A 27,299-nucleotide genomic window follows, 5' to 3' on the forward strand; every position below is an offset into this window, starting at 1 on the left:
TGGACTTAGACTCTCCTGATGATGCCAGAAATAAGAATGATTGCAAGATTGGCAGGGGTGGGGGGAGCTGGGCAAAGCTACAGAACAAAGGGTCAGCTTGGGAGCAGCCCCATGGCCATGTGTTGATAATTTTGGCAACAGGTTAGTCTTGAAAATGTGAGCAAATAATTTGTCTCTGAAAGGCTTTAATGATACTCCAAAAAGAAGAGTTAAAATGAAGTACACAGAATAATAAGTTATATTTCTGGGGCATTCCCCACCTACGCTCTCATCAAGTATTCCTTCTAAACATGTACAATGTTCAACCACAAAGGTGTCTGTTTTAAGTTTTGTTTTTTCCTCTTGATCACATTTCCAATGATATTTTGGTTCCTTGGACACATTTCAACATGTCTTATAGAAAGGCTGCCCAGACAACTGTCTTGCTGGCTCTCTCTTCCATTGTGCTCTGCTTCTCAAATCATATCTTACACTAAATAAATATTATTAAATGAAACTTATATTGAGCCACCACCACAAAATTTGCACCTTAAGCTTCCACGTAATAACCATGAATTGCTACCCACATCATCACATGGGGTAGAACACAAAAATGCCCTCGACTTCATCATTTCCCTGCCATAGTTTACAAAACACTTCTCTGTGCATTATAGGCTCTGACTTTGCAACAATCTGGAAAAAGGATTAGAAATGATAGTCTAATTATCTCTATATATAGCTAAGTTAAAAAAGAATCAAAGAGTTTAAACACTAAATCTTGGGATGTTATAGAACTAAGGAATTTTAGAGCAGAGATTTAAATTCAGGTATGTTGGTGCCAAAACACTGTTTCCACTACACAAATGCAAAATACTAAGTGATTTTCCAACAAGTACTTTCTTTTGAGTCAGTGAGGAGCCTGGGCAAAAAAAAAAAAAATTAATTAATTAATTTAAAAGCTTAGATTCCTCAACCCTGAAGAAATTGCTAGCATGTTTCCCTAGATGCCAATCTGGTCCCAAATTACTGAGAGACCTTGAATGAATCCATTTACCTTTCTGTGTTTGTTTCTACCGGCCTATCCCATGAGTGCACCTGATCTCATGGATGTGTTTCATTCAGCTCTAAAACAAAAGCTATCTTTTGGAGTAGTTTGTGCACCAGGCCGGTGGTTCTCAATGCCATTCATTCTCTGATGCCTTCTAGAACAATGCTGAGATCGGCTAGGGAAATGGGACAAGGAAGTATAAAAGGAAGTCCATAAAATGAGGGCAGTTGTGGATTTTCAGACATTTCACTAGGCCCTAAATACAAGCATATCTGAATAAGGACTCTCTCCTTCCTCTCACCTCTGTGGTCTTACTACCACATAACCCTTATCTCTATGCTAATCCCTGGCCTATATCTGGAACTAATATTTGTCAGCGGGGATTTAAGGAGCCTTAAGTCAACACTGTGGAATTTTGTATTTAAATTTAAGTTATGTTTTTATAATCATGGAGATACAGGACTCTTTTCATACCCAGCTTGAATTCTATCAGCCTGGCTCTGCTTTCAGCCCACAGCTGAGTGGACACATCCGCATGGGTTTCCACTCTCTGATGACCTCCTACTGACATCTTCTGGACCCTCTTTTTGCCCCTGACTTTTCCAGTGTACAGAAATTGGCCAGAGAGTTTCTGTTAAGCAAGCATGCAAACCTAGAATGTGGAGATCTTAGGGCTGATGGGCATGGTAAGGGAAGCAATTCTAAAACAGGAAATCAGTCCAAAGTAGAAAATACTTTTCCTGGTCCATCTTGGGGAAATAATTGAGAGACTCACTGTGTGCTCTTCAAAAAGTCCCAGAAGAGGTTATGCCCCAATTGCCTTGTACTTCTAAAAATGTACCTTATATTGGCTTTTTTCCATTTCATACTTTCACATGTCCTATGCTCTTTTCCTTTGAACTGTTCTCAATTAAATTGCCTTCTTGCATATCCTGGACTCGGCCTCTCATTTTGGAGATACCTCAGGCTAAGTCACTCTGGACTTGACTTTTGTAAGCTAGCTGTGAAAACTTGGACTTCAGTCCTATTAGTAAGACCACTGTTAGTATAACATTATGAAATAGAATTCATCTTATTCCTTATAACCAACCTCCTATGAATTAGCAAACTCTTTATATTCCAGTCTCCCTAAGGTTTGTTTTGCTCTAATTATCCATCTTCCAAAGGATAGATTCCTTTTGACTGCAGTCCTGCTGGCCACTGCCTGTAAGTCTATGGTGTTTTTGGAATTTAGTCTACTTCTGGAATCCCTGTCACTGTGTCTGTTTGGGGCATATCTACCACTTCATATTAGGCTATTCGTCTCTAACTGCTGTTTAGGTCAAATTACTGTTGCAGGTCAAATGGCCACTCAACTTGAAATTTCTCTAAGTACCTTTAACTGAATTTCTTGGGCCTTCTCTGCCATAGTAAGTATGTGTAGTTCCAAGTTCTGGTCTCTCCTTATACATTCCATCCCAGTGGAGCTACAGGGAAAACACAGCCCCACCTGGTTTGATCCCACATTTGGATATAGCAGAGGTGAATAATTCCCTAAACAGCTGTAAAAATGCTACGTCAGAATTCCATCCTTTAGGAAGAGGACATTTTTTCAACTTCTTTAGACAGGAAAATACAGGATACATATTATGTAGTATTGGAAAATCCTTTTGGGAGCATAGCTTTTATTGACTTACAGGACTATTGGCATCTTGCCCAGTATCACACCTTCACTGGACAAATTGTGTTTCAGGACCTTTAAAAAAGGCCTGTAATTTCTTAGATTAGGGGTCATTTCTGATGTTGGGTCTGGACCATAAATAGATAATATCAAAGTCTGTTCCATTTCTTTATCCTGAAGGCTAAATAAGGTACCATTTTAAAGCATGGAAATGAATCCTGCCTACATACTAACGAAAAGACGTTGTGGCCACTAATGATCTCAGCTGATATTCCCCACCCATCATCTTCTGAGGAATAATACCTTCTCCTTCTCTTAGGAATGCCTGTTTTCACAAGGATTACCCAAACCTGGGACCATAAGGTTAATGGGCTTCTAGGATATGTAGTGTTAGACTTCTACCCTGTGATTTAGAAGAAAATGAAAGTGAGGGACAGGAGTGATACTGAGTTGAAAACAAACAATCTAGCATACATGGATCTTTGGAGGCATCTAGAAATTTTCTTTTAGGTCTACCTGAATCAGTCCCATCTCCCCTATTCAGAAACATTGACCTTCCCTTACTAATTTAGTCATGGTTGTGATTTCATTTTTCTTTTCTTCTGGTGGCCTTGGCTGCAAACCCTACATAGAGCTTTGCTCCTATAAAAAAGATCTCATGACACGAGGAGTTGTGGGAATCTTCTCTGACATTGTAGGGATGCAGATGCCATATTGTTCATCTTTAATACATCACTGATTTTCCCTTATTTATACAAAAGGACATTTCCAGTCTCTTTTAGTTGTCTAACTGCTTCTTGGCTTTCTGATTTGCTCTAAAGTGTATAAAACAGACTTGTACGTTTCATGAGGCATGATCATATAAAACATATTGCAGTAATACTTTCACAAAATAAAAGCTCTTCCATCCTGTTTTGAACATATATCACCAACTTTATGAGAAGTACTCTAATCCAAAATGATTCATTCTCTGATGAATCCAGTTAACAGGATTCCAATAGAATTACATTCTTTACAGAAGGAATAGTTAAGAATTTAATGGATATGTGGCCCATATTTACACAGTTTCTTTGTGGGCATAATGAGGGTGAGGAACTAAATAACACCCAAGGAAACTGTCTACAATTCAAAACCTTATGAGTCCAATGAACACAACACTATATTCTTGTTTCTTGCGTTAAAAGAAAAATAAAGGATATTGGTTCATGTCCACATACCATTTATTAAGTACCTACACTTTGTTAGCACTGAGCTGTTTTCCTCACACTCTGACAGTTATGTGTTATCATATCCATTTTATATGAGGTGTCCAACGCTGAGGGAACCTAAGGAAATTACTCTGGGTCCACAGCTGGCAAAATACTAATAAACTCAAACCTGGGTCTGAGTCTATATCCATGCTTTCTGCTACATTAATTTTTGCCTGCAGGGGGTGTCAAAGCATTCTCTCATCTCCCATATTTACCTTCACTTTGCTGGGAGAGAGCCAGTTCAAACATAGGTAATGGATGTTTACTTATGATTTCCTTTTCATCGTGCGCCCACAAAGGTGGTACGGCACAGATGGATGGAGGGACCCCTTCTGCTTGGGCACCACTTTTCCATAGGAAGACTAAGTGGGTGCTTCAGTCCACCTGTGCTCTGAGCTTTGTGAGGGATTTTCTTTTCACTTGTTGCTTCCAGATTTGCCTTTTCTTACTATCAACGACAACAGCCAGAACTATGTTGCCCAATACAGTAGCCACTAGCCACATGTGGCTACTAAGCACTTTTAGTGTGGCTACTCCAAACTGATATGTCCTTTAAGTGTAAAATGCACACCAGGTTTTAACAATTTAGAAAAATAAAAGAAAAAACCCCCAAGAATATAATGTATCTTCTTAATTGTCTATGAAATATATTGGATGTATTGGGTTATACAAAATATAATTTCACCTATTACTTCTTACTTTTTTTAGTGTGACTATAAGAAAATTTTAAATTATATATGAGATCAGCATTATATTTCTATCATACTGATTTAATCTAGAGGCCTGATATTAAGGTACCATCCTCAGAGAAAAGAGGCAGGGTGATGTTAAAATTGCTATTATTTTGGCATTAGTCCCACTAGTAGCCTATAATCAACATTCTATAGCATACCAGCTTATCTGAACAGAAGACTAAGGTTGTGGAATCAAATCTTAGGACAATAAAAGATTACATGGTCTTGGTGAACCCCCTCAATAAGCAATAGAAAATCTAAACAGATTCTATAACTTTTTCAGGAAGGTAAAGTCCTGCGTAGATTGTAAGAAGCCTCTGGTACTTTTTTCTTAAACTTCTGATCTATGAAAATGTGTATTTCATGGGAAGAATATTAGAAACCAATATTGGAAAAGTTACAGGTTCATTTCAGTGCCCTGGGTCACTTTGTAGGAAACCATAGACTGTTGGTGGGGCAGCAAATTTTCAGAAGCTGTCTGAAGAGGGTATAGATCTTCTCTGGATCAGTGCCTTGGGAAGGGTGTCCGTCAGGTCTGGTAGGGTGACAGTGTGTTGGGTATTTTGGCTCTTGGTATGAATTCTCTTTTTCTATTTGTCCTGCATTGTATATAAGGCTGAAAGATTGGCGACAGTCTGCGTATTTATAATAGTCATGAATTTGGAAAATGTAGAACGTCATTTTAACTGAAGTGAGTTTGTGAACAGAAACGTAAAGAGGAACAAGACCACTTCTTTCTTGTTGTGGGAGTTAGGGGAATAGGTAAGAGGTGTGTTCTCTTGGATTACTCAGGAAGGAGGTCTCAATGGAAGAGCAGCAATCCAAGACTAAGAAAGAAATTTTACTTTAAAACATTTGGAAACGTTCAGGTTTTAGAAATTGTGGTCAGGGTGGGTAAGGAACAGAGAAACAATTACAATGAAAAGTTAAGAGGGCTTCACAAATAGGCATGTTATTACAATTTTTTCTTTGGCTTTGAACATCAGAAACTCAAAGATAAATAGGGTTAGATGAAAATGGATTCTTTCTTTCTTTTAAAGATTTTATTTATTTATTTGAGAGAGAGAGGACAGAGGCAGAATGAGAGGGAGAAGCAGAATCCCTGCTGGGCAGAGATCCTGATGCGGGGCTCAATCCCAGGACCCTAGATGGTGACCTGAGCTGAAGGCAGATGCTTAACCGACTGAGCCACCCAGGCGCCCCTGAAAATGGATTCTAATGCTGAAATTCAAGCAAGATTTATGAGAAATAGAAAGGGAAAGAGAGGAAACAATTAGATTGAGCAAAGGTAGAAAAGGAATGGGATCGATTTGAAGTAGTTTGAAAGAAATTAGGAGGCATTAAAGAGAAATAGAAATGGGCCCCAGAGAAATGAGAGACAGAAAGAGGGGGACATGTATGGCCTCAGGAATTTAAAAGTTGTCAAAAGATGCAGTTTGGGAAAAGAGCACATGGTATGTGCTGCAGCACTTCTCAATAGCTCCTCAAGGATGGCACCTCTAGTGGTACGGACAGCTCCCACCTCCTTATCTATTGAGAGAAATTTTCTAACAGGAATAAACGAGAGAACAGGGCAACAGTCTGCCCAGAAGCAGGATTCTCAGGCTGAAGGAATGCAAAAGTAGAAAGCAGAAGCAGTAGTGTTCCAGGCAGAAACATGGCAGCACAGAGCTCTGGAGGCCTTAGGATATTTTCAGGGATCAAAAACATCCAGATAAGAGCAAAAAACAGGGACCGTGGAACATTTAATATCATGATATTTGCTTGGAGAATTGCCTGGGATTAGCATGGGGAACCCTGTATGTATAGAGATTGGATATTGTCTCTCTGGTCAAGGCTCATTATTAATCATTAAGTTATAAAGAAACAAAGGGGTCAATGGAAACTTTAACAGGAAATGGACATTTTAAATGTTTGGTACATACACTGAAAGGAAGGAGGTAATGTCCATAAGGATTTAGAGGATGGGCAATAAAGCCATTTTAACGTCTAAATTTTACAATTTTTTTGAAAGCAGGTGTGTTTGGGGTACCTGGGTGGCTCAGATGGTTAAGCATCTGACTCTTGATTTCAGCTCAGGTCATGATATCAGGGCCCTGGGATGAAGCCCAACAACAGGCTCTGTGCTCAGCAGGGAGTCTGCCTGAGATTCTCTCTCCCTCTCCCACTGCCCCTCCTTCCACTCGTGCTCTCTCTCTCTCAAATAAATAAATCTTAAAAAAAAAAAAAAAGGGGTGTGTTTGATATGGTGTCTTAGAAAAGTTATTTTAAACAGTGGATTTTTTTCCCTCTTAGGATTTTGGAAACAGATCATCAAACTGGTCTTTTGATAGAAGACTTCTCCCAATTGAGTATAAAGTTCACAAGTATTAATTTGGGGCTAAACTAGCACGGATTGATTTACTGTTGGTGAAGATAAAAGTTTTTTTAAAAAAAAGCTTTTTTTTTTCTTTCATGTTTTGTCTGTGTATGATTTTTGCCCCAAATAACTATCTGCTCTAATCTGGTAATATGAATGTATCTCTAGGTCCCATGGGATTGGATGTTGGGAGCATAAAGTTGTGAAGGGATATGGTGTTTAAGAGCTGGATGTTTGGAATGTTTCCTGTTATTACTCTGGAATTTTAGAAAACTGGAGTGCTTCTTAAAGATACACATCAGTTGCTGAAGAGGGCATCCCTGGAGAGCAATTCACATCCCCTCTGTGATTCGTGTGAGATCCCTTTAAGTGGGACTAAGTCTAATTAGAAAATGATGAAGGAGATGGCATGCTTTGTCGATACTGTGTTCCTAAACTTACCTCTGGGGAGAAAGGAAAGTAATTAATTTTGTTTTAGATTTAATGCATCTGCAGGAACTGAGTGGATTTGCTGGTGGGGGAGCTGCGATATCAGAACTTTATAGGGTGCGGGAACTTGGAGGCACTGTGTACTTTCAGCAGATTAGTTACGTTTGAGATGTACGCTCTCATCTAGTGCACTTGACTGGACGTCAGAACTGTCGTAATTTGGACAGGAGATCTCTCTACAGAGTAGACTGTGTGCTTTGAGATACACTTAATAACCTATCTGGAGAGAGAGGGATAGATTTGGGTGCAAAAAAAAAAAAAAAAAAATCTTCATGAAAGACCGTAAAGGATCTGAGGGTTTGTATCCTTTTTCCTGGGTTCTCAGAGCAACTGAAAGTGGGTACAAAGATTTAACAGAACTTTTCTTATTCTTTGCCAATGTTCTCCTTTGATGGGAAGATTCACACCACTGAAGGACCAATAGAGTCTATACTTCTACTTCTTTGTTTCCAAGGGGAGCTCAATGGTTCCTTTCCTCATCCATCACCCCTACAGGTAATTCTGGGTAGAGAATGAAAATGTGTTATTTGGCCAAAATGGCAGGGAGTGATTTTTTGGTATTCATTTCCTTTTGTTTATGTCCCCCTATTCTTCTTGTCGGTTAGTGTCCTTATATGTGTCCACACTTGCTTCTTACTTAGGGGACAAGGCCTAGAATTAATAGCCTCGTTGGCTTTGCCCTATAGATTTGATAGACTTAAGTAATAAAAATATAAGACATAGATGGAGTGGGTATATGTTTCCTTATTTCTCCACTAAGGATAACTAAAAATCCTGGGAATTATGTATTAAACAAACAAGAATAGATGAAGCGATTTGGGGAACCAAGGAATGGAATGGTGTTGAATTCCCTTTTTGTGTGTGTGTGTGTGCTTGTTTCATGTATCTCAGACTTACAGCTGAAGAAGCTGGCACACTAGAAATGCCAATGAGTGCAACACACACACATACACACCCCACCCCAACAAAGCCTGTTATTGCTAGCTGAAAGACCAGGAAAAAGGCAATTAGGAAAACAGAAAACTTTTAGATTATAATCATTCTACTCCAAACACCGTAGCAAAAACTGTGCCTCACACCAACAAAGACCGAGTGGGGAACGTGGACTTCCATCCTCACGCAGTTGCAACAAAGCGCCCTGATATTTCTGCTAAGGTAGTGTCAGAGAAGGCCAAGAAGGAGTTGGGATTTTCCTTCCTGCCAGCCACTAAGGAAGCTCTCCAGTCCTGTGGTTTCAGTGAAGATCACATGGGGACCCCTAGACTTCAATACCCACATGATGGTAACAAGGTACCCCTTTTTCCCTGTTAGTGTGGATCATATGGCAGCTTTATTTCTTAATTTTTAAGGAACCTCAATACTCTTTTCCGTAGTGGTTGCACCACGTAGTTTCCCACCAACAGTGCACAAGGGTTCCCTTTTCTCCACATCTTCAGCAGTATTCATTATCTTGTCTTCTTGATGATACTTAGCAGGTGTGAGGTGATATCCCATTATGGTTTGGATTTGCATATCCCTGATGATGAATGATGTTGAGCATCTTTTCATATACCCATTGGACGTGTGAATATCGTCTTTGGGGAAAGAAAAAAGTCTGTTCAAGTCCTTTGCCCATTTTTTAATTAGATTATTTGTGGGTTGTTTTTGTTTTTACTATTTCTATCAAGTTGTATAAGTTCCTTATATACTTGTGTGTTAATCTCTTATCAAATATATGATTTGCCATTATTTTCTCCCATTCCATAGGTTGCTTTTTCATTCTGTTGATTGTTTCTTTTGCTGTGCAGAAGCTTTTATCATATGATCCATAAATCCCACTTCTGGACATATATCTGAAGGAAATAAGATTACTGTGCTGAAGAGATATCTGCACTCCCATGTTCACTTAGCATTACTTACAGTAGTCAAGACAAGAAAACAACCTGAGTGTCCATCAACAGATGAATAGATAAATACAATGTGATACACACACACATACACACACACCATGGAATACTGTTCAGCCATAAAAAAGGAAGGAAATCCTGCCATCTACAACAACACGGATGGACCTTGAGGGCAATGTGCTAAGTGAAATCGTCGGAGAAAGACAAATACTGTATGATCCCACTTATAGGTGAAATTTTTTAAAAGGACAAACTCATAGAAAAACTATGGCTACCAGAGGTGGAGGCTGGGGGCTGGGGGAATTGAATTGAAGGTCTGGATCAAAAGGTACAAACTTCTAGTTATAAGTAAGTACTGGAGATGTAATGTACAACATCATGGCTATAATTAACACTGCCGTATGCTATATTTGAAAGTTGCAATGAGAGTAAATCCTAAAAGTGCTCATCACAAGAAAAAAAAATTTTTTTTGGTATCTAGATGAGGTGATGGGCGTTAACTGAATTTATATGGTAATTATTTCACACTATATGTTTGTCATCATTCTGCCATACACCTTAAACTTATACAGTGTTGGCGATTATATCCCAATAAACCCCCCAAAATGGGAAAAATTACAATGATTAAAAAAAAAAGAAATATTTAGGTGTAAGTCCATCAAAATATTTATAGGGTTTTTATACTGAAGACTATAAAATGTTGATGAAAGAATTTAAAGATCTACATAAATGGAGAGACATATTTTATCCATGGATTAGAGGACCTAACATAGTAAAGATACCAATTCTCCCATAGTTACTATCCATGTTCAATGCAACTCATAATCTCATAACATGCCAAGCAAACATTTTTTGCAGATATAAACAAAATTATTCTAAAACTCATGTGCAAGGGTAAATAAACTACAATGCGGGAGAAAGAGACACATCAATGGACTAGAATAGAGAACCTGTAAAAAGACCTGCACAAATAAGCCCAAGTGCTTTTTTGACTAGAAATTCAATGGAAGAAAAATAGTTTTGTCAACAATAATTGGTGCTTGAATAATTGAGCACCTATAGGCAACAAGAGAGAGGGAGAGAGAGAGAAAAGAAAAAAAAGAAAAAGAACCTCAACCTAAATCTCAGAACTTACGTAAAAATTATTTCAATATGGATCATGAAGTTAAATGTAAAATGGTAAATTCTAAAATTTTTAGAAAAAAATAAAATTTTTAGAAAAAAATAAAATTTCTAGGACTAGGAAAAGACTCCTTACAACTGACAACAAAGGTATATCCATAAAAGGAAAACTGATAAATTGGCTTTTATCAAAGTTAAAACCTTTTGCTCTGTATATGACCTTGTTAAAACAATGAAAAGATAATGAGTGGAAGAACTATCAAAATTCAGCAGTAAAAATTTCAGTTGAAACATGGACAAAAGAAATTATGAGATATATTCACCCTCCCAATTATTATTATTATTATTTTTTTAGTTGCAGAGTTCTTATTCTAGAAGGTTTATATATTTTTTTTTTCTTGTTTGGCCCTGTTTCATGGATGGAACACATTCCCAAAACTTTTGTTTTGTTTTGTTTTTCCAGCTCTGGGGTGTGAGGCATCATCCTTTGTTAATGATTATAAAAATCTGTTTGTGTATGTGTTTGTGTGTGTGTTGGAGGTTGTGAAGCACTCAGTGTGTATGCATGCATGTGTCTGCATTGTGTGGGGTAATAAAGCACTCCAAGATTCTAATTACCCAGGGAAATGTATCACCTTTCGAATGTGAGGAAAAGTAATCTGGAAGGAAATATTTATAGGGTAGCCTTTGATAAAAGAGTCAAGCAGGCCCCTCTGCCTGATTTTATTCTAGGTCTTCACGGTCTAGTGCAGACAATCAGAAAACTATTTTGTGGCTGTAGCATACATTCTCAGTCACAGTGATACCACCTCCAAGAAAGCAAAACTTGTTTTTTTAGGGTAAAAAAATTTGTATTTCTTTTATGTATAAAGAGCAATTATATATTCAATACATAAGCAGATATTCAATATATCTGTGGTAAAACATGTAATGGGGATGACATTGGGGGGACAAGCTTCCTGAGGGGGTGATAAAAAGATTGAGAACATTGTTCTGTAGTAATAAACAAAGGAATTGATTCCTTTACATATGTTCCTTTGAATCTGTTTTGGCAATAGGTGGTTGGTTAAGGGTTTGTGAATGCAATATGCAAACCTAGTAAACTTTCATGTAATCTTAGCTCACAACTTGCCTAATATTTGAAAATTATACGGTGAATGATGACTAACATAAGACCAAATAACTTTTACAAAATCCATGATAATCGTGATTAGCCTCATGATTAAAATGGGAGATCTTATGTTTTAAGTGAGAAGTGGGAAGGGAAAGAGGGAAAAGATAATGAGAGAAAGGGTTACATGGAAGAGAAAAGGGAGGAAGGATGGGGAGGAGAGAAAGAGAAGAGGAAAAATCTCTATTATTTTTCTAGATTTAGAAATTTAGTATTTAGATGGATAACAAAACTATAAGGGTCTCCTTTATAGTTTTGCTATCGAACACCCAGTGAATCATCAAGAAGACTACTGCGCTACTCTTCTTAAGTCACATATGCAGAAACTAGAAGCCAAACTACACTCTTTGTGACTGGAGTGTAGAAAGGCAGAAAACCAGTGCAATACATTATTTGGGGGTGAGGTGAGAGAGGAAATGATATCATGTAATTTTCTTTAATGTTCTATGTTTTCTCTCCACCACACATTTGATGATGGTCCTTTCCCAGAAAGCACTGCTCTTTTTGTTTGCTATCCTTGTTCTTATTCTGTTATCACAATTCTCTCTTAATGGAGAATTCCAAGCAGGGAAGAGGAGTATGAGATAATAATTCTGTGGCAAGCTCAGTAGAACTGCACACTATTTAATGACAGGAGCAAGCTAACCCTATCAAGTAGATGTAAGCACTGTGCTTTATACAGGTAAGGTATCTGGTTCACAGTGGACATTATTCCCTAATGACCGATGTTATGGGATCCTGCTACCTTTTGCTTCTTGGCAAGCCCATAAGGAATACTATATGTAACTCATTAACTTAGAATAATAACTTCACAGAATTTAATTACTTTAAATACTCACAAAAAAGAAGGTGAAAGAGGGCTAGTCTCAATACAAACGGGCGTTAATGTTCTAGAATGCAAATGATTGCCTTCTCACGTAAGTAACACTAAGTATGCCATCTAAGTGATCTGTACCTCATTGCAAATGGCAGCATATTTCACACAGAAGGTATTTATACACCAGGCTAATAGGCAATCAAGGCTTTAAGAAAAATAGATATCAATGTGCGGTGGGACGAATTCAAGGAACGCTAATTACATTTACATTAAACAATCAAGTAAAGCAAATCCCAGCAGAGATGCAAAAACACACGGACAGCCTTACATGAAGACTAGGTGAGCACCAAAATTATCTCAAAATGTAAGGCTCTTCTCCAAAATAATCTCTGATGGTGTTTATGATATTGTGATTTATAATAAGAAGTATATATTTGTCTTTGTTCCCTTCCTGACACAGAACTCCTAAAACACTTGGAATTTCCTAAATAATGAAACCAATAAAGGTGTCATTTGTCATTCATTACAAGCCTTTTCAACCACACATGAGTTTATGTTAATGGAGTGATTTTTAGAAAGCTCCTATATGGCAACAGGATGGGGGCTGGTTGTAAGGACTAAAGATGTGATTAGAATGTTAGAACTTTCGGCTCCAACTTTCAGGGGCTGGAGGTTGACTTAATCACCAATAGCCAATGATTTAATCAATTGTGCCTATATAATGAAGGTCCATAAAAATCCCTAAAGCACAAGGTTTGGAGGGCTTCCTGGTTGGTCAACATGTGGAGGTGGTGGGAGGTTGGCATACCCAGACGGAGCCTGGGGCTCCACACCCCTGCCTCCAGACCTTGGCACTCTGTAGCTCTTCCTTCTGGCTGTTTCTCAGTTATAGCCTTTATAATGAATCAGTATTTTCGTAAGTAAACTTGGCCTGAGCTTTGTGAGCCATTCTAGCAAATGATGGAACCCAAAGAGGAGGTCAGGTTGCAGGAACCTTGGATTTACAGCCAGTCTATCAGAAGTCCACATGAGGATGTCAGGGAATTGTTTGACGTGGAAAATTCTTCCACAGATCTGGTATCAAAAGTGAAGAATTGAGAGTAGAGAGGGAAAGGAGGAGTTTTTTCCTTTCAATGTTGAATTTTAAAAGATTGCAAATTGTGTAGGCATTTTAGAAGACAGTATGCAGATATCAAAACATGGTATACTAGTCATGGGGAATAATCATAATCTAGGTTTCAGAAGTGGAATGAAATGTCACTAGACCAGCAGGAAAGACACTGTGATGCAAAATCACTGAATGTTCAACCAGAGTTTAGTTTAACAAACTTTTTTTGGTTGCTAGACTCTAGGAACTTATTCTATAGACAGTAAAAAAAATAAATAAATAAAAATAAAAAAAAAGTAAAATATACACATAATGCCAATGTAATAAGAGACGAGGTAACAAAGGTTGGGTTAATAATCAAGGACTTGTACCCTGTAGTCAAAATGACCTGTGAAAGCCCAGTGCAATTTCTTACAAGCTTTGTGATCTGAGGTAGGGTGGGCAAACTTTTACTGTAACGGGCCAGAAAGTGAGTATTTCAAGCTTTGTGGACCATGTATGGTCTCTGATACAAATTCTTTGTGTCTGTGTGTATGGGTGTTTACTATCTTTCAAATTCATTGCCTACATAAAAATAGGCTGTATGGCATATTGGGTCTGTGGGGCATTGTTTGCCAATCCCTGGTCAAGGACAAGTTACTTATCCTTAGTGTGCTTCAGTTTCCTCATCTTATAATGGGTATAATAATTCTCTTGCAAAGCTACATTAAATATTAAATAAGATAATGCTTGCAAAGCATTTAAAATATGGTATCTGTTCAATAAATTGTAGTAGCTGGAGTCATTATGGTAGGTGACATAGTTGAGTAGTTTAGTATTTATACAGTTATTATAGTAAGATTACTATCACTTTTACTTTATTAAAAATTTTATCCTAAAATTGCTATCATTTTATTCTCCAGAGTGTTGTGGTTGTTCCACTAAATAAAACTATGTCCATTTTGAGGGAGAAGAAAGCCTTTGAGAAGAAAATGGGTCAGCTATGTCTGGTAGGTGTAGTAAGTAGACTCACAAAGAGAAGTAGCAAATGGACTAGCATGGGCAAAAGTATCAGGTCATTTAATAGAGAGCTGAGGATCCCAAGCAGCATGGCATTTCTAGCATATACATTCAGTGTGGGATTATATGTAATGTGGCATTTTAAGTGCACACATTCAGAGTCTTTCTTAATCAAACTTCCGTCAGGCTCCTCTCAATTCTCTTCTCAACTAGGCCTTGTTTTTTGTACTTCCATGTCCTACTTTACATTGCCTCATTTGGGCAAGAATCCTGCTAAATTGGTGTAGGCAGAATTCCCCACCCTCCATATCTGATCATCTTCAGTGATATCTGATCAGGTTCCCCATCCTCCACCATACCCCAGGTGATGTCTTATCACCTTGGTCTACCTTCAGCAAGAATCCTATTAGGTCAGTTTAGCCAGAATCCCTCCTTAGCCCAAAGTTTCCTCTTAGTAATTTTCCATCTACTTGGCCCCCAAATTCCCCTCATCCCACAGGCTGCTCCTTGACTATAAATTTCCACTTTTCCTTGTTGTATTCAGAGTTGAGCTTAATCTCCCTCCCCTACTGCAAAACCCCATTCTACTTGTCCCCCTGAATAAAGTCTGCCTTCCTGTGATATAACAAGAGTCATAAATAGCTTTTCTTTAACTAGTGTCATATGTAGTGTTAGGTAGGGCCAGATCACAGAGCAATTTTTCAACACAATAGAGCAGAAGGTATTATCCTCTAGGAAAAGACTAAATAACATTAGACAAAGGATTTGAAGTATGGAAGTCAGATGGGCCTGACCCTTCCGATATTGGGCAAATAATGGACAGATCACTTGATAAAGAAAAAAAGGGTCACTCTGGCTGGAAAGCAGAGAATGGGTTAAATATGGAGGAGATAGCATTGTGGGCAGGATCTTAAAATATTTTCAAGAAACAGTGCTGGATTTTATCTATGGCATGCTAGAGAGATATGCAGGAAGGGTCCAGAGTTTCTGACTCAGGTGATAATTGGATATAAGCACGTTAATAGGGATTATGATGACAGGAGCAGTGATAGATTAGGCTGAGAAGATAACACCAATTTTGGACATATTGAGTTTGATGTCTACCATGGTCACTTAAGTACACATATCTAGCAGGGAGTTGCATATTTCTTTATTAAAGAAAGTTAAAGAAAAAGCTATTTGTGACTCTTGTTATATCACAGGAAGGCAGACTTTATTCGGGGGGGACAACTAGAATGGGGTTTTGCTGTAGGGGAGGGAGATTAAGCTCAACTCTGAATACAACAAGGAAAAATGGGAATTTATAGATATATCTATATCTAGTCATTTCACCTAAGTGGAAGTGGGTGAATTTGACCAGGAGAATAGGTGGGGGAAAAAAAGAAATATGGGCAGAAGAAGTATGCCTCACCCCCTCATAAAGTTTTCTGTTAAAACCTGAAGGAAGGACTAGTTTTGCAGTTGTGGTTAACATAAATCATGCTAGGAGGAAAAGAATGATGCAGAGATAAGGAATCATGCAGAAATTAGCAGATTAACCTGTCCCTGAAAATATTACAAATCTTAAGAATCAGAGTATGTTGGCTAACCGTACATAATTTAAAAAAGGAATCCGTATATTGCAGAATTTCCCAAAATGGAATTTCAACATACACTAAAGTTAATTCAGTACGAGTTTTGCAATTATAATCCGAATCAAAACGTGACCCAAGAAGAAATTAGGCAGGTTGATATGGCAGGTGCAATTTCTATTCTATGTGGGGCTGAGTAAGGCTCTCCTTTCTTTATCTACTTATTATCTCATATTGTTTAAAAACAATCCAGTAAATTAAATTCAGACCTTCCTGCTAAAGCAAACAAGAAAAAAAAAAAACACACTGTCCTTTTTACTGATCACCTGATCTTATTGCTCTTTAAACTGGCATGGAAAAAAAGAGGCAGCTAGCTATGTTTGCCAACATCAACATCAATTACGTCAAAATCAGACGGATTGTATTTACCATCAGAAATTGCTCCTTAAATAATTCTTCATAGGAGGACCATACACTCAGCAATGATGGTGTTCTATAAAATAGAGGCAGGTTTTCAATATATACAACAGGCTGCTGGAATCTTTCCTAACTATTTTGTAGACCAAAACCACTCATATGGCACAAACACTTGGGGTCACATGTAATAAATACCGAGACCAAATAGGCAAAGATAATATGCCTTTTTGTCTCAAATGTTCTAAATTACAGTAGTCAGACAATACTATGTGAGATGCCAGCTACTTCAAAATAGTGCCTGTGTACCTACTCTGACACTTGGTGACTTTCATTCCATTTGGTATAATTGATCCTGGCTAAGAAAAGCATCATCACCATTACTAAAAGCACTTATAAAAATTTAATTATGGCAAATAGTTTTCTCCAATCTTCACATGAATTTATTCATTTAATTCTCAAAACAACCTTACAGTTTAGATGAGATTATTATCACTCTTTCTGAAGATGATATAGAAAGTATACATCATTTGCCCAAGTATTTACCCAATATTAAATAGCTAGTAAATAGCGAAGGTGGGTTTTATACATAAGTGGCTTGTTTCCACAGTCCGTACCTTTAACCACTGGCTGTCAGCTCATTGTAAAGATTTCCTGAAGATATAAAGTCAGGAACGTGGTACACCAGAACTCAGATATGCCAGAGGCAGGACTATTTGTTAGATCAGCGAGGATTGGGTTAGAACATTACAAGATTTTATCTACTTGAGGAAAGGAATTAGCGTCTTCCTTTTTGGGAGCATCCATTATCAGGAAAATGGAGACAGTTCATTTAATGAAGAGAGTCTTTAATGAGGAGACAAAATTCAGTGGAATAATGGCATTTCAACCATGGCCATTTCAAAAGTCTGTGAATAATGCTAATGGGCACTTTGGGGCAATGTGAGCTTAGCAATTAGATGTCTCAGAGCCATAAGTAAGAGCATGTAGTCTTCAAGTAATGATACTTCCGGTTTTCCATTACTTTTTCTAGGCTAGAAACAAGTATTATAGCTCTCCAATTTATCTATAGGCATGGAACATAGTGATTACTTATGCAGATGTGGAAATAAATGAAATCCATCTAAAAGAGTATAATCAGAGGCTATTCAGAGCTCTCCATAACAAGGGAATTAGCCACCATCACTTGCATTTGCCAGAGACTCAAAGGCAGACAGAGGAGTGGGAAAGCTTCAGAGTGAAAAGAGGGGAAGCCATCATGGGTTATGGATATGCTCTATTGGACATTGTTGGCATGAGGAAATTGGAGTCAGGCTAACTAGAAGTAGCATTTCATATGATTCATTTGGAGAATATATTTTTCTTTCTCTGGTTGGTCCTGAGTTAGGAACAGTGGTGAAAAGTGAGGAAGATTGCAGTCTTAACTAAGCTCGGAATGTTCTGGGCTGATTGCTTCAGAGGTTGTAGGTCAGAGTTCTATATATTTGGTCTGACCATGTTTTCTTTATATAGACTCAGATAAATTTTTTAAAGATTTTATTTATTTATTTGACAGAGAGGGACATGCAAGAAAGAGAATACAAGCAGGGGGAGTGGGAGAGGAAGAAGCAGGCTTCCTGCTGAGCAGGGAGCCCAACGTGGGGTTCAATCCCAATCACGACCTGAGCCAAAGGCAGACGCTTAACCAACTGAGCCACCCAGGCACCCCTAAACTCAGGTAAATTTTAAGTAGAGAATAGGACAGTCTTCAGATCTGTGTAAAAAAATTCTTCAGCAGTAAGAATGGCTACAATGAAGGTGTAACAAGGAAAAGACCGATAGCTAATTATTTAGGAGCACAAAGCTAGAAGTTACAAGGTCTGTTCTAACTCTTTGGGCATGTTTTTCTGTGTGAAGGTCAGAATCTGCCTGGAGCTGCTCTGTCAGCGGCTGCCACCAAATCTCCCATCACGGGACAGTTAGAGTGTAGCCCCTGGTGCTCATTGTTCTCAGGGGTAATATTTTATCCCCTTTCCATGTGAGGTGAGTCCTGGATGAGTCTATTCTGCGAAAGACATCAAGGATGATAAGAGGGTACAATGATAAGAGTGGTTGTCACAAGAATTTCCATGAAACCAAAGAGTAAATAGAGGCTGACCAAGTTGAAGGCACACTGATTAGTATGAAAGAAGGGTGTTTAGCAAACAACAGTAGAGTTGGGTAGGTTTGTGTGGGATGGTGGTGCTTGAGAGTTAGGGTGTTAGAGAGCCAAAATGAGCCAAGTAGATAGATGGTGGATAGTAAAAATATCTGAAGGAACTAGCTAGCGCTCCCATTAGATCTTTAAGAACCCACAGATTCCTCTTGCATATACGTGAAGATGGCACTTAAATGTTGGAAAACAGCACGAACGGCCGTTATTTGGCAGCACGGCACATGTTGAAAAATTCTAAGGTGTTGTTGCAATTGTTTTTGATAGACATTTATTAAACACCCAGGCAAAGAGATCCATACAGATACTACCTCTGTCTTCTGAGAAGCTGGGGAGCTGTACACTAGCACTTAAAGAAGGTACAATAAATAACAAGAACACTGATCATTCACTCAGTCATTTGCTCTTCATCTGCAAGTAGAATACTGATAACTCCCGCCTCGCAGGGTTGTTGTTACCACTCAATGAATTAATAATGCAAATTTCTAAGAATAGTGCCTAACACAGAGAAAATATTGTAAATGCACCAGCTATTATTATTATTATTATTAATAATATTATTTTTACTATTACTGTGGTCAGTTTTGAGAACTGTACAAAAGACCGAAGAAACAAATACAAATAAGACAGGCCTGACCAAAGAAGTTCATGTTTGAGAAAGGAAATAAGGGTGTAATCAAATTATTATAATACAATTTTAAGTGCCATGATTAAGGTTATACACATGCACCATGGGCACACAGAGGAGAAAGTCACGACTGGAATACTAACCCTGGACTGGAATACCCTATTGGTGCAATTCCATTATCATAAAAATCACAGGGTTGCTTTCTGTTATAGACATCCCAGATGGCCACTGATTAAACTTGACCTGAGTGAACTTTCAAAAGGATTAATTCTGATATGAGATGAGTGAAGAGTTTGCTTTTTAAATTTCTAATTTAGAAGCTCTTTAATTTCACACTAATTTAAGTCAAACTACTTTAAATTGAGACATGTCTCAGTAGGGCTGGTTTGTATTAATTGAGTATTTGCATATGCAATTCATATTTGCTGCCAAGATTTTAAAGTTATTTATCTCAGATATTGCTCTTGGAGTTGAAGTCAAGGAAAGACAAAAGGTTGATACTGTTTATTAAACACAAATATATCATTTTATCTTCAAAATATTTTTATCATAAAGGTATCACTAAGTCCATTTAATAAAAGAAGAAATTGTATGTGAAGAGGTTGAGTAACTTCCCAAAAATATTTGTCAATAATTCATTTAAACCTGGGTATATCTAACTCCGAAGACAAACTGTGGCACTGTTTTTTAAATCCATGCTACTTCTGATAACATAACCATCAATAATTATTGTCTAAATTAATACAACTAAATAATGAAATAATAATAGGGCTCCTACATGCAGTATGTAATCATAGTATCATAATACAGATATATATAAAATACCCAAGCTAACAAAAACTAAAAAAAAATTGGTTTTGTCAAAACCATAATCAACAATATTAGATTATTGGTCTGAAAAAAAAAATGTGGCCTTAAGTGGATTATACTTACTTGTTTGCAAGCATCTCTGATTTTTTTTTTAAATTTAAATGACTAAAATGTATTGTCTCATCATTCTGGAGGCTGAAAGTCTGAGGTCAAGGTGTCAGGCCCTCCATTTGAGGGCCATGAGGGAAGGATCTCTTTCAAGCCCCTCTTCTTGGCTTATAGATGGCTTTCTTTTCCCTGAGTCGTCACATTATCTTCCTTATGTACCTATCTGTGTCCAAATTTCCTGTCCTTGTGTGTTTTTTTTTTTTTTTCACATTTAAAAACGTTTATGGCTAAAGAGATGGGAAGTGGAACATCAATGAGAGGCAAATACACGGGCATCAAATTGAAAAAGGTAAAAGCATTTCCTATATGCTTACCAACATCAAGAATTGTTTTTCTTTTTTACCTTTGACATATTGATATACAAAAATTAGTCCTTTAGTATTGCTTTAATTTACATTTTCTTGGTTATTAGTGAAATGAAACTGTTTTTCATGTTTATTAGCTGCTTTTCTTTGCTATGAATTATTCATTCATGCCCCTTATCCATTTTTCTACCGATTTTTTTCTCATTGATCATAAAAGACACATCTCTTGTTTGACTTTTTTTTTTTACCAAAGTATCGGCAAAGCAAATATACTGTTGGATTAAAAATACTATATATCATGACTACATTGAATGAATGCAAAGGAGGGGAGTGATATCAGAAATCCTCACATCAAAGGAGAAAAACAAAATCACTCATCTTAATGATGTAAAAAAATGCTTTTTCATAAAATGAAATACCAAATCTTGATAAAAATGTAAGTACCTAGGGATACAACAGAACTTCCTTTGTCTGATAAAATATATTTACCAAAATCTATAGCAAAAATATATTTAATAAAAATATTAGCATTCTCTTTAAAATTTAAAAAAACAAGAATACTAAGTACTACTATCATTGTGTCTAACGAACATTTAACTAGAGATCTAGAAGTTAAACTATTCCTTACTGTGACAAAATTAAAAAAAAATTAAACCATGGTAAGGAATAAAATGTCACCTCTGTTGTAATTGTATTGGTTTTCCTCAAATTAAAATATTAAGTCAATGCAATTACTTCAAAATTTCAGCAAAATTTGGAACTTGACAAGCCACTTCTCAATTAATACTTATGGACAAGGGGTGCCTGGGTGGCTCAGTCATTTAAGCATCTGCCTTTGGCTCAGGTCATGATCCCAGGGTCCAGGGATAGAGCCCCACATTAGGTTTCCTGCTCAGCTGAGAGTTTGCTTCTCCCTCTCCATCTGCCTCTCCCCTCCTGTTCCTGTTCTCTCTCTCTCTCCTTCTCTCAAAATAAATAAATAAAATCTTAAAAATATATTGGACAAAACTTACATGAATTTTTATGGAGGAAATATAGACCTCTATAGACTAGGGGAACAGAATCAAGAGCCCAGAAACTTATCTGTGCATGTTTGAAAGCATGATATATAATAGAAGTAGTGATCTATGACACTGGAAAAAATATTTAGAATGATCCCTCACATAAAATATAATAATTTCAGATAGAACCAAGAAAATATTTTTAAAAAGGAAAATCTTACAAATTTTAAATGAGATATATAAAGCACAAACCTTAAAAGAAAATGAGCTAATTTCAAAACCAAAATTTTCTTAAATGTGAAAAAATACCTTGAAAAATTGAAAACATAACCACAATCTAGGACAAGAAAGATGAGACCCATATAACTGAAGAAGAATTAATATGCATAGTGTATTTATTTATTTATTTATTTATTTATAATTTTAAAAGACTTTTTCTTTAAAAAAGAATACATATATATGCGTATATATATATATATGTGTATATATATACGCATATATATGTATTCTTAAAACACCTTTTCTTAAAAAGAGAAAAAAAAGCAATGAACAAAGGAAAGGAAAGGAAAATGAGCAAAAGACAGCAATAGACCTTTCACAGATGAAGACATAGAGAGGCCAATAACAATGAAAATACGTGAGACATTAATGTTCGGGAAATCCATACTAAGCCACACTGAGATCCCATTTATTGGAAACCACGCTGGTAAACGTTAGAAGGTCATCAAGTTGTATGGAGGGCATAGACTAGGAATGAGAATTCCTGTTTACTGTTGGAGGATGTATAAGGTTTTACAACACCTTTGGAAAACAGGCATTAGTAAAGTTGAAGTTGTGAATGTCCTAAACTCCCAGCACTTCCCTTCTAGGAATGTAGCCCAGAGAGTATGTCATATGGACACTAAGAAGCATACATATGAGTGAAGACTGAAGCAAGGCTCAAGTAGCAAAACGCTGGAAACAAGACAAATATGTATCAATCAGGAGAATGGAGAAACAATTGTATTTTTCAACAGAATACTGTGCAATGAAATAACACCACATTCATAAACTTTAATAACCTCAGTAATATGATGGCGTGTAAAAGAAGGAAGTCACAGAAGAATATATATGTTACAATTTCATTTATATAGAAGTCAAAAATATCATTGTAGTTTTAAGGATGATACATACATATCTATGCAAAAAAAGCCAGGAAATATAAACATAAAATTCAGGAGAGTCTTTGGTTCCCCTTCTGGAGTAGAGGAGTATGCATCATGAAATATGGAATCAGAGAGGGAGACTCAGGATTTCCAGTACTGATCATATTCAATTTTGTATGCTGTGTGGTAGGTCTTGGGTGCTCATTTTATTAAGCTTTGTACTTTATACATGTCATATTGTTTTTCTTTCTATGTGTTAAATATTTTATAATAAATGAAGAAACTCTTCAAGTATTTATAAGAAATTATCTCTGAGATGTACCTTAAATGCAAAAATAAGAAGACCAAAAAAAAAAAAAAAAAAAAGGACAGGTTCTGTCCTGGGTATATAAAATGCTACCATTTTTATGACATGTGGAAAAATACCATATAGCATATTTCCTCACATATTCAAATAAATTCCCTCTAGAAGTAATAGGCCAAAATGTATGCCTTTGTCTCTTGAGATCAGCCAGCAGATGAATGAGAGATTTAGAAACAGAAAGGTTAAAAAAAAAAATTTGTCAAAGTCACAAAATAGGGGCACCTGGGTAGCTCAGTCAGTTAAGCATCTGACTTGGTTTCAGCTTGGGTCATGATGTCAGGGTCATGGGATCGAACCCTGCGTCAGGCTGCATACTTAGCACAGAGTCAGCTTGAGATTCTCTCTCTCCCCCTTTCCCTCTATCCCTCACCCTACTCTCTCTATTTTAAATAAATAAATAAATAAATAAATAAATAAATAAATAAATAAATAATAAATCTTTTTTAAAAAGTCACAAAATAGTGGCACAGCCAAACCTAAATTCACTTTTTCCTTTAGCAAATATTTGTTGAGCACCAGCCATGTGCCAGCAACAGGTCAGGTGTTTTGGATGAATCAGAGAACAAAATGAAGAACTATGCTCTCATATAATTAAATTCTAGCTGGAGGAAATGGAAATAAAAAATAAACACAATAATACATCGGGTTAGAATATGATAAATGCCCAGGATATGATGATGGGATAGAACAGGGTTAGGGAGTAGTGAGGCCTGAGGTGGGGGGAGGGCTAGGGCGCAGTTTTGTTACATAGAGCAGTCAGCAGACCTCATTAAGAGTGTGAGGATTGAGAAAAGGCTTGAAGGAGGTGAGTGAACCTAGTATGTATCTAGAGAAAGAACATTCTAGGCAACTACAGCAGGCCCTAAGAAGCAGGCACAGCATCCGGGTTGGCAAAGTGAAGTCTGATGATTTGAGGTTTCATTACTGCCATCATTATGCTCCACTGATTACCGTGAGAGTCTTGCTGTTTCTCACCCTGGCTTGGATTATTAGACACAAACTGTGTGAATAGAAACAAATTTTTTCCTTTGAGAAATATCAGCTAATTTGTAATTTAATATTTTGTATCAGTTGTCCTATGGTCCTAAAATGGGAATATGTTGAGATCACACTGTCAACCCACAGAAATATCATGCAAGACACGAGCAGGAGATATGTTAGAGACCATATAGTACGTCATTAGTTTTTGATGTAGTGTTATTTTTAAAACAATCGTGGGAGGCTTTCTCTAAAACCCTCTCTTTCAAAAAAGTTGCTCAAAGAAAAGTGTGTTTTCTGGTTATATAAAAAAAAAAGTATCAGGGTGCCTGGCTGGCTCAGTTAGTAGAGAATGCGACTCTTGATCTTGGGGTTGTAAGTTCGAGCCCCACATTGGGTGTAGAGATTACTTAAAAATAAAAATCTTTTTTAAAAAAGTATCAGCATATAAAGAAGAAATAAAATAGTCACTATTAAAGATATAAATTGGTGTTAAAGGAGAAGAAAAATCAGCCCACAGTCTACCTAGGAGATTTGCAGAGGAAAAAAGAAAGAGAAAAAGGGTTGCAACTTTGATCCTCGCAAAATATGCTGCTGTAAGGACTTAAGTTGTTTTAATCTTCTCTCTACATACCACTGGTTTTCTTGACCTTGCAAAAGTCATTTGGTATGTGTTCATATATCTGTGAAAACAAGGGCAATGATCTCTTCTTTCTGTGGATCCTTTGGGATAATTTAGTAACGTTAATATCTAATACCAACGACTATTCTGTCCATTGCCTTTGTTCTCAAAACTCACACCACTGACCTAATAATGGACAAAACGACAGCCATGTCTATAGCCACTTGCAACAAAAGACTCTCCATAGTCTCATATTGCAGTATAATGAAGAGAAATTATAAGTGGGTAGAGAGCAGCTACCCAGGGAGAATCTGAGGATGGAATGAAAGGAACAGTCTCAATGATGTCCTTATAAATGTGCCACCAGCCTAACGGGAGAGAAAGCATGCTTCCTGGTTAATTTTCCATATTAGTGTAATGAGAAGAAATAGACAAACTGCCAGCGGGTTCATTTGGCTAATGTTTCAGCCAGCAGACACGGCACAGCTCCCACTAAAAGGGGTTAAAGGTGGACAAAAATATATATTATTCTAAGCTGCTTCTTTTGGCCTTACAAAATAACAGGGTAGAGCCACTATGGAGAGTGGTTTGGGGATGCCACCAATCATTTATAGTTCATTTCTCCTACCAGATTCTGACTTTTTGCAAAATATTTCATTTTAATAAACCTCTGCTGGCTGAATTATACCTAGAGCATCAAGCCTACCTTATACTTCCCATTGCTATGAATAGCCCCCCGAGAAGTCAAATAAATATCATTTTTGTGGATGCTTATTCTGCCCGTTTTCAAAATGTAATAGTGAGTATTCATTATTCAAACTAAATAGCAGCTATTCAACCTAAAGCTCAACTTCTCAGAATTTTGACAAGGAACAAATGAACATAATAAAAATATGTAGTAAATACTTGTCTTTGCATACAGACTGGAAAAACCGCTGACTTCTAGCACAAATGCCCCCTATCGTAGCCTTAGAATGACTGGTTAAAGGATTGTACTTATTAGGTCTCAACATTACAGAGCCATTGGGAGTACAAGATTGGCTGTAAAGTATTTATATGGCATATTTTTCTAAAATGCTCTATAATCATTAGTTATTCCTGACAACAGCTCTATGTGAATTGTGAGGTGGGTTACTATCTGCTCAGTGCTTTGAGGAGTCAGGTGTGGATAATCTCTGCTTGAAAATTATCCAGGGTAATCATTCATGGCAAGAGTTGGACTGAGATAAAATACATGGTTACTAGATCCCCAACCAGTTCATTGACCAAGTTCCTCTTGGTCATTTATTGCTCTTTGCTCGTTTTGTTTCTTTAAACCACTGAAATCCCAGGACTGTTTCAGGCAACTCTCTTTTCATAAAAATTATAAGAATTTGAAGATATTGATTATCTATAAATGGATTCCCTTTTACTGATTATTCACCATGACCATGAGTAATTGGCCTGGCATAATGGAAAGAAGACATGATTTGGAATCAAGCCTGGCTCTACCATTAATAAAGAGATTTGGGCAAGTAACTTCACTTCTCTTTGTTCATCTGAAAGAAAAGAGATTTTGAACAACTGATTTCTAAGGTTCTTTCTAGCATTAAAAGCCAGTAATTTTATATTTCATGTTCATATAATGGTAAAGTCAATAATTACATCCTTTTTCCCCTGATTATCTTCTGGAAAAAAATCTGAAACTATCTAATACTTAGACCTATATTTCAGGGGTCTTTTTGGCAAACGATTGTGTGGGTGACAAAGTCCCCAGTGTTAACTGACACTGGGTTAATGTGACAAATTCGTATCAGTTGGAGAGAATGTGGTGGAGATACAAGAAGCTGACAAGGAACTGTGCATAAATACATGATCCATTGTGCATGTTAATAAAATCTATCAAATTTATCCTCAGTTGAAGATAACTGGAGAAATACTTGTATGCTAATTATATTTCAAAACCATACGTAAAAAGTCCAAAATTATTTGTAGCTCCCTTCATGTAGCATAAATTGGAATGTGGTCATACTTAAACATCGTATTTCCTTAAATGTCCAACAACCCTGAGGCCAAGAGAAGATTTTTAGGTTGATTTCTGAATAGCAGAATAATACGTATTTATTGCAAAAAATTTAGAAAGTAATTTTGTATATTCTGTTTTACTGAATATATGTACTTTTGTAAGCTTATAGCTATCTTAGCTTGAATGTCTACAGAGAACAAATGAAATGGACATTTATATCTATAACAGTAAGTCCATATTAAATAATTTTACTTTCAGGAATAATTGCATTTGAATTGTAGAGATCTGCAGAGAGATATCAGAGGTAAAGTCAGGCTTGAGCAGGAAGAAGAATTCCTTGAATGTGGATTCATTTCAAACAAGTTATGTTCTGAATTTATTTGTTGTAGAGTTTTTAATTAAAGTAAATAATCAAGTTGCTTAAGGAAGGCTAAACTAAATATTGCATGAATCTATGTATATCTGGAAATAGAAG

The sequence above is a fragment of the Ursus arctos genome, unplaced genomic scaffold, assembly GCF_023065955.2.
Source record: "Ursus arctos isolate Adak ecotype North America unplaced genomic scaffold, UrsArc2.0 scaffold_8, whole genome shotgun sequence".
NCBI lineage: Eukaryota > Metazoa > Chordata > Mammalia > Carnivora > Ursidae > Ursus > Ursus arctos.